Source organism: Taeniopygia guttata, chromosome 37, assembly GCF_048771995.1.
Source record: "Taeniopygia guttata chromosome 37, bTaeGut7.mat, whole genome shotgun sequence".
Classification (NCBI taxonomy): domain Eukaryota; kingdom Metazoa; phylum Chordata; class Aves; order Passeriformes; family Estrildidae; genus Taeniopygia; species Taeniopygia guttata.
In genome coordinates this window covers 985,810-994,213 of record NC_133062.1, presented here as the reverse complement: position 1 = coordinate 994,213, position 8,404 = coordinate 985,810, and the positions used below count along the sequence as shown (strand labels likewise).

Here is an 8,404-nt window from a genome sequence, read left to right as displayed (position 1 = left end):
CTGCGGGCGGAGCGGCGGCGGCTGCGGCGAATCCTGGGGGGGCGGCTGCGGGTGAGAGACCCCCAAAAACAGCCCCGACACCCCAAAAAACACCCCTGAACCCCCAAAAACACCCCAAAAAACACCCCTGAACCCCCAAAACCACCTCTGAACCCCCAAAAAACAACCCCTGAAGCCCCAAAATCATCCCGGACACCCCCAAAAACACCCCAGACACCTCAAAAAAATGCCCCTGAACCCCCAAAAACTCCCCGGACACCCCAAAAAAACACCCCTGAAACCCCCAAATCACCCCTGAACCCCAAAAATCATCCTCAACCCCCCAAAAAACACCCCGGACACCCCAAAAATTCTCCCTGAACCCCCAAAAACACCCCGGACACCCCAAAAACACCCCGGACACCCCAAAAATTCTCCCTGAATCCCCAAAAAACACCCCTGAGCCCCCAAAAACAGCCCTGAACCCCCAAAAACACCCCCGACATGCCAAAAAAACACACCGGACACCCCCAAAAACACCCCGGACACCCCAAAAACAACCCAGACACCCCAAAAAAACCAACCCGGACACCCCCAAAAACAGCCCGGACACCCCAAAACCAGCTCTGAACCCCCAAAAACAGCCCGGACACCCCAAAAAACACCCCAAAAAACACCCCTGAACCCCCAAAACCACCTCTGAACCCCCAAAAAACAACCCCTGAAGCCCCAAAATCATCCCGGACACCCCAAAAACACCCCAGACACCTCAAAAAAATGCCCCTGAACCCCCCAAAACTCCCCGGACACCCCCAAAAACACCCCTGAAACCCCAAAAAAACACACCTGAACCCCCAAAAACAGCCTGAACCCCCCAAAACAGCCCTGACACCCCCAAAAACAGCCCAGACACCCCCCAAAAACACCCCTGAACCCCCAAAAACATCCCGGACACCCCCATATACACCCGGACACCCCCAAAAACACCCCTGACAACCCTAAAAAACACCCCTGAACCCCCAAAAACAGCCCCGACACCCCAAAAAAACACACCGGACACCCCAAAAACACCCTGAACCCCCAAAAACTGCCCTGAACCCCCCAAAAACACCCCTGAACCCCCAAAAACAGCCCGGACACCCCAAAAAACAACCCGGACACCCCCAAAAACATCCTGAACCTCCAAAAACACACCTGAACCCCCAAAAACACCCCTGAAACACCCCAAAACACCCCTGAATCCCCAAAATCATCCCGGACACCCAAAAAATCATCCTGAACCCCAAAAAAAACCACCCCTGAACCCCAAAAAAACACCCCGGACACCCCAAAAGGCTCTGATTGGCTGTTGGTGGATCCCGGAGAGCTCTGATTGGCTGTGGGGGGTGGATCCTGCCAGGCTCTGATTGGCTGTGGGTGGATCCCGCCGGGCTCTGATTGGCCGGGGGTGGATCCCTGAGGGTTCTGATTGGCTGGGGAGGTTTTGGATCCCATCGGGCTCTGATTGGCTGGGGATGGATCCCAGAGGGCTCTGATTGGCTGGGGAGGTGGTGGATCCTGCCGGGCTCTGATTGGCTGGGGTGGATCCTGGAGGGCTCTGATTGGCTGGGGAGGTTTTGGATCCCTGAACGCTCTGATTGGCTGTGGGTGGATCCCGGAGGACTCTGATTGGCTGTGTGTGGATCCTGCCGGGCTCTGATTGGCTGGGGGTGGATCCCGGCGGGCTCTGATTGGCTGGGGAGGTGGTGGATCCTGGAGAGCTCTGATTGGCTGGGGTGGATCCCGGAGGGCTCTGATTGGCTGGGGTGGATCCCGGAGGGCTCTGATTGGCTGGGGTGGATCCTGACGGGCTCTGATTGGCTGGGTGGCTGGGGTGGATCCCGGAGGGCTCTGATTGGCTCTGGGTGGATCCCGGAGGGCTCTGATTGGCTGCAGGAGCTGGAGCAGACCCAACGGGAGATCGAGGCGGAGCTGCAGCGCGCGGCGACGGCCCCGAGGGACGGGTGGGGACCCCAAAAACACCCGAACCCCAAAAAAACCCCCAGAAGTCCTCAAAAAACTTCCGAAACCCCCCCGATACCCCAAAAAAAACCCTGGAACCCCCAAAACCCCCCTCGAACCCCTAAAAACCCCCTGAACCCCAAAACCACCCTGGAACCCCAAAATCCCCCTTGGAACCCCAAAATCCTCCCCTGGAACCCAAATTTCCCCCCAAAATCCCCCCAGAACCCCCCTGGAACCCCCAAACCCGACACCCTCAGGACCCCAAACCCCCCCATGGAACCCCTCCATGGAACCCCCAAAACCCCCCCATGGAACCCCAAAATCCCCCTTGGAACCCCAAAAATCCCCCTGGAACCCCAAACCCCCCCCCGAACCCCAAAAAAACCCCAGAACCCCTCAAAAAACTTCTGAAACTCCCCTGAACCCCAAAACCCCCCTGAAACCCCAAAAACACCCTGAAACACCCCCAAAAATCCCCTGGAACCCCAAAACCCCCTCCATGGAACCCCAAAATCCCCCTTGGAACCCCAAAAATCCCCCTGGAACCCCAAACCCCCCCCTGGAACCCCCAAAACCCCCCTGGAACACCCCCAAATCCCCCTTGGAACCCCAAAATCCTCCCCTGGAACCCCAAAAATCCCCTCAGGACCCCCCTGGAACCCCCCAAAAAAAACCCCAAAACCCCCCAGGCACCCCAAAACCGCCCCTGGAACCCAAATTTCCCCCCAAAATCTCCCCCGAACCCCCCTGGAACCCCCAAACCGACACCCCCAGGACCCCCTGACACCCCAAAATCCCCCATGGAAGCCCCAAACCCCCCCATGGAACTCCAAAAAACTCCCCAAAATCCCCCTGGAACCCCAAACCCCCCAAAAATCTCCCCGTGGAACCCCAAAAATCCCCCCTGGAACCCCAAAATCCCCCCCCTGGAACCCCCAAACCCGACACTCCCAGGACCCCCTAACACCCCAAATCCCCCCAGAAACCCCCCCTGGAACCCCAGAACCCCCCCCATGGAACCCCAAAAATGCCCCAAAACCCCCCTGGAACCCCAAAAATCCCCCCAAAACCCCCCCATGGAACCCCAAAACCCCCCCTGAAACCCCCAAAATCCCCCCATTGAACCCCAAAACCCCTCCCCGGAACCCCCCTGGAACCCCAAAAATCCCCCCAAAACCCCCCTGGAACCCCCAAACCCCCCAGAACCCCCCCATGGAACCCCCAAAATCCCCCTGGAACCCCAAAAACTCCCCTGAACCCCAAAAACTCCCCTGGAACCCCAAAACCCCTCCTGGAACCCCCCAAAAACCCCCTGGAACCCCAAAACCCCCCATAGAACCCCCAAACCCGACACCCCCAGGACCTCCTGACACCCCAAATCCCCCCAACCCCCCCTGGAACCCCAAAACCCCCCCAAAATCCCCCCCTGGAACCCCCAAACCCCCCAAAAATCCCCCCAAAACCCCCTCTGGAACCCCAAAACCCCCCCCATGGAACCCCAAAACCCCCCAAAACCCCCCTGGAACCCCCCAAATCCCCCCAGACCCCCCCAGAACCCCCAAACCTGAAACCTTCAGGACCCCAAACCCCCCAAAACCCCCCAATGGAACCCCCAAAACTCCCCTGGAACCCCAAAAACCCCCCCTGGAACCCCCAAACCCGACACCCCCAGGACCCCCTGACACCCCAAACCCCCCAGAACCCCCAAAAAAAACCCCAAAATCCCCCTGGGAACCCCAAAAACAACCCCAAATCCCCCCTGGAACCCCCAAACCCGACACCCCCAGGACCCCCTGACACCCCAAATCCCCCAGAACCCCCCTGGAACCCCAAAAAAAAACCCCAAAATCCCCCCAACCCCCCCCAAACCCCCCAATTCTCGCCCCCCATTCTCGCCCCACAGCGCCCCGGGGGTCCCGCGGGGGTCTCGGGGGTCCCGGGGGGCTCCGGGCGAGGCCGAGCGGGGCCGGGAACGGCAGCGGCGGCTGCGGAGCTTCCTGGAGAGCAAAGGGAGAGCGCGGCCCGGGGGTACCGGGGGTACCGGGGGTCCCTGCGGGGATTTTGGGGGTCCGTGGGTGCCCTGGGAGGGATTTTGGGGGTCCCTGGGGGGAATTTTGAAGGTCCCTGGGGGGATTTTGAGGGTCCCTGGGGAGGATTTTGGGGGTCCTTGGGGGGGTTTGGGGGTCCCTGGGGGGATTTTGGGGGTCCGTGGGTGCCCTGGGAGGGATTTTGGGGGTCTCTGGGGGGGATTTTGGGGGTCCCTGGGGGGATTTTGGGGGTCCCTGGGGGGGATTTTGAGGGTCCCTGAGTCCCTCCCCGATTTCTGGGGAGGATTTTGGGGATCCCTGGGGGGATTTTGGGGGTCTCTGGGGGGATTTTGGGGGTCTCTGGGGGGGATTTTGGGGGTCTCTGAGGGGGTTTGGGGGTCCCTGGGGAGGATTTTGGGGGTCCCTGGGGAGGGTTTGGGGGTCCCTGGGGGGGTTTTGGGGGTCCCTGGGGGGGATTTTGGGGGTCCCTGGGGAGGATTTTGGGGGTCCCTGGGGGGATTTTGGGGTCCCTGGGTGCCCTGTGGGGGATTTTGGGGTCACTGGGGGGATTTCGGGGGTCCCTGGGGGGATTTTGGGGGTCTCTGGGGGGGATTTTGGGGTCACGGGGGAGATTTTGGGGGTCCCTGGGGGGGATTTTGGGGGTCCTTCGGTGCCCTGGGGGGGATTTTGGGGGTCCCTGGGGGAGATTTTGGGGGTCTCTGGGTGCCCTGGGAGGGATTTTAGGGGTCCCTGGGGGGGTATTTGGGGGTCCCTGGGGGGATTTTGGGGGTCCCTGGGTGCCTTGGGAGGGATTTTGGGGGTCCCTGGAGGGGATTTTGGGGGTCCCTGGGGGGATTTTGGGAGTCCCTGGGGGGGATTTTGGGGGTCCCTGGGGAGGGTTTGGGGGTCTCTGGGAGGATTTTGGGGTCCCTGGGGGGGATTTTGGGGGTCCGTGGGGGGATTTGGGGGTCCCTGGGGGGAATTTTGGGGGTCCCTGGGGGGGTTTGGGGGTCCGTGGGTGCCCTGGGGGCGATTTTGGGGGTCCCTGGGGGGGATTTTGGGGGTCCTCATGGATGTCCTCCCCCAGCGCGACCCCACCCGAAGCCCCGGGACCCCCCCGGGGACCCCCCTGAGGGGGTGGGGGAGGGGCTGGAGCCCCCCAAAAATGAGGAGGAGGAGGAGGAGACCTGGATGGACGGTGAGGGGGGGCTGGGGGGGTTTGGGGGGCCCTGAGGGTGATTTTTGGGGTTCCTATGTTGATTTTTGGGGTCCCCCTGCGGATTTTGGGGTTCCCATGTTGATTTTTGGGGTTCCCGTGCTGATTTTTGGGGTTCCTATGTTGATATTTGGTGTTCCCAAGTTGATATTTGGGGTTCCCGTGGTGATTTTTGGGGTTCCCAAGTTGATTTTTGGGGTTCCCGTGGTGATTTTTGGGGTTCCCATGGTGATTTTTGGGGTTCCCGTGGTGATTTTTGGGGTCCCCGTGGTGGTTTTTGGGGTGCAGAGGACTCCCGGACCTTCTCGCAGTTTCTGCTGCTGATGGAGCAGCAGCGGCAGCTGCACGAGCTGCAGCGGGAGGTGGAGCAGGTGGGACCCCAAATCCCCAAATCCCCCCAAAATCCCCCAAAATCCCCCCAAATCCCCCCAAAATCCCCCCAAAATCCCACAAAATCCCTTCAAAATCCCTCCCTGAACCCCAAAATCCCCCCAAATCCGCCCAAAATCCCCCCCAAATCCCCCAAAACCCTCCAAAATCCCCCCCAAATCCCCCAAAATCCCTCCAGACCCCCCAAAATCCTCCCCAAACTCCCCCAAATCTCCCCCAAAACCCCCTCCCAAACCCCCCAAATCCCCCCCAAACCCCCCCAAATCCCCAAATCCCCCCAAATTCCCTCCCAAACTCCCCAAATTCCCCCCCAAATCCCCCCAGACCCCCCAAATCCCCCCAAACCCCCTCCAGATCCCCAAATCCACCCACCAAATCCACCCACCAAATCCCCCCCAAATCCCTCCCAAATCCCACCCAAATCCCCCCCAATCCCACCCAAATACCCCCAAACCCCCCAAATGCCCCCCAAATCCCTAAATTACCCCTCAGATCCCCCCAAATTCACCCCCAAATCCGCCCCAAACGCCCCCAATCCCCCCCAAATCCCCTCTAAATCCCCCCAGATCCCCCCAAACTCCCCCAAATCCCCCCAAATCTCTCCAAAAAACCCTCCCAGCCCCCCCCAAACCTCTCTAGACCCCCGAAATCCCCCCAATCCCCCCAAATTCCTCCAAATCCCCCCCAAACCCCTCCAGACCCCCCAAATCCCCCCCAAATCCCCCCCAAACCCCCAAAATCCCCCAAAACCCCCCAGATCCCCCCCAATACCCCCAAAACCCCCCCAAATCCCCCCCAAAACCCCCCAAACCCCCCCCAAACCCCCCCCAAACCTCTCCAGACCCCCCAAATCCCCCCAAATCCCCCCAAATCTCCCCCCCAAATCCCCCCCAAATTCCCCCCTAAACCCCCCCAAATCCCCCCAAATGTCCCCCAAACCCCCCAAATCCCCCTCAATCCCCCCCAGGCCCCTCCAGACCCCCCAAATCCCCCCCAAAATCCCCAAATTACCCCTCAGATCCCCCCAAATTCACCCCCAAATCTGCCCAAACCCCCCAATCCCCCCAAAATCCCCCCAAACCCCCCAAATCCCCCCCAAAACCCCCCCAAACCCCCTCCCAGCCCCTCTAAACCTCCCCCAACCCCCCCCAAATCCCCTCCAAACCCCCCCAAATTCCCCCCAAACCCCCCCACACCCCCTCCCCAGCTCCGGGCCGCCGTGGCAGCCGCAGAGACCCCCGAGGAGTCGGGGGGACCCCCGGGGGACCCCAAATCGGAGCTGCGGGAACGGGAACAGCGGCGGGAGCTGCGGGCAGGCACGGGGGGTTTGGGGGGATTTGGGGGGATTTGGGGGGGATTGGGGGGATTTGGGGGGGATTTGGGGTCTGGGGTGGGAATTTTGGGTCTGGGGGGCGATTTGGGGTTTGAGAGTGGGAATTTGGGGGGGTTATGGGGGATTTTGGGGAGTTTGGGGGAGAAATTTGGGGTCTGGGGGGGCAATTTTGGGGTCTGGGAGTGGGATTTTGGGGGCGTTATGGGGGATGTTTTGGGATCCTGGAGGCGCAATTTAGGGTCTGGGGGCGAAATTTGGGGTCTGGGAGGGGGAATTTGGGGTCGGGGGGGGAATTTGGGGGGTTATGGGGGATTTTGGGGGATTTGGGGGGGAAATTTGGGGTCTGGGGGGGGAATTTGGGGTCTGGGGGTGGAATTTGGGGTATTGGGTGGGGAAATTGGGGTCTTGGGGGGTGGAATTTGGGGTCTGGGGTGGGGAAATTGGGGTCTGGGGGCGGCAGTTTGGGGCCTGGGAGGGGGAATTTGGGGTCTGGGGGAGAAATTTGGGGTCTGGGGGAGAAATTTGGGGTCTGGGGGCGGCAGTTTGGGGTCTGGGAGGGGGAATTTGGGGGGTTATGGGGGATTTGGGGGGGGAAATTTGGGGTCTGGAGTGGAGATTTGGGGGCGTTATGGGTTTTTTTTGGGGTCTGGGATGGGGAATTTGGGGTCCTGGGGGGGCGAATTTGGGGTTCGTGGAGGGGAGATTTGGGGTCTGGGGGGGGGAGAATTTGGGGTCTGAGCGGGGGAATTTGGGGTCTGGGGGGGGAATTTGGGGAGTTTGGGGGGGAAATTTGGGGTCTGGGGGTGGAATTTGGGGTCCTGGGGGTGGAATTTGGGGTTCCGGGGGCTGTAATTAATTTGGGGTCCGGGGGCTGTAATTAATTCGGGGTTCCGGTGCTGTAATTAATTCGGTGCCGAGTTCTATAATTAATTGGGGGCAGGTTTGGGGGTCCGGGCCGGTTTTGGGGGGGGTCTCAGGGCTGTGCCCCCCCAGGTCTGGGGGTGTGTAATTAATTCGGGGTTTTGGGGCTGTAATTAATTTGGGGGCTGTAATTAATTGGGGGTTCCGGGTGCTGTAATTAATTGGGGGCAGGTTTGGGGGTCCGGGCCGGTTTTGGGGGGGGTCTCAGGGCTGTGCCCCCCCCCCCAGGGCTGGGGGTGTGTAATTAATTCGGGGTTCCGGGGGCTGTAATTAATTTGGGGGCTGTAATTAATTCGGGGTTCCGGGGCTGTAATTAATTCGGTTCTGGGGCTGTAATTAATTGGGGGTTCCGGGTTCTGTAATTAATTCGGGGTTCCGGGTTCTATAATTAATTGGGGGCAGGTTTGGGGGTCCGGGCCGGTTTTTGGGGGGGGGTCTCAGGGCTGTGCCCCCCCCCAGGACTGGGGGACACCCCCGGATTTGGGGACCCCCCCGGGATTGGGGACCCCCCCGGATTTGGGAACCCCCCCGGAT

The 8,404-nt window shown here is 60.6% G+C and overlaps 1 long non-coding RNA gene across 1 annotated transcript; it reads left to right on the top strand.

Annotated features, from left to right (window-relative positions):
- The first annotated feature begins 5,096 nt into the window (after positions 1-5,096).
- On the top strand, positions 5,097-6,927 carry LOC140681619 (uncharacterized). Its single transcript, XR_012052666.1, has 3 exons — positions 5,097-5,208; positions 5,515-5,597; positions 6,824-6,927. It is a non-coding gene; the product is annotated as an uncharacterized lncRNA (long non-coding RNA).
- The last annotated feature ends 1,477 nt before the right edge of the window (positions 6,928-8,404 follow it).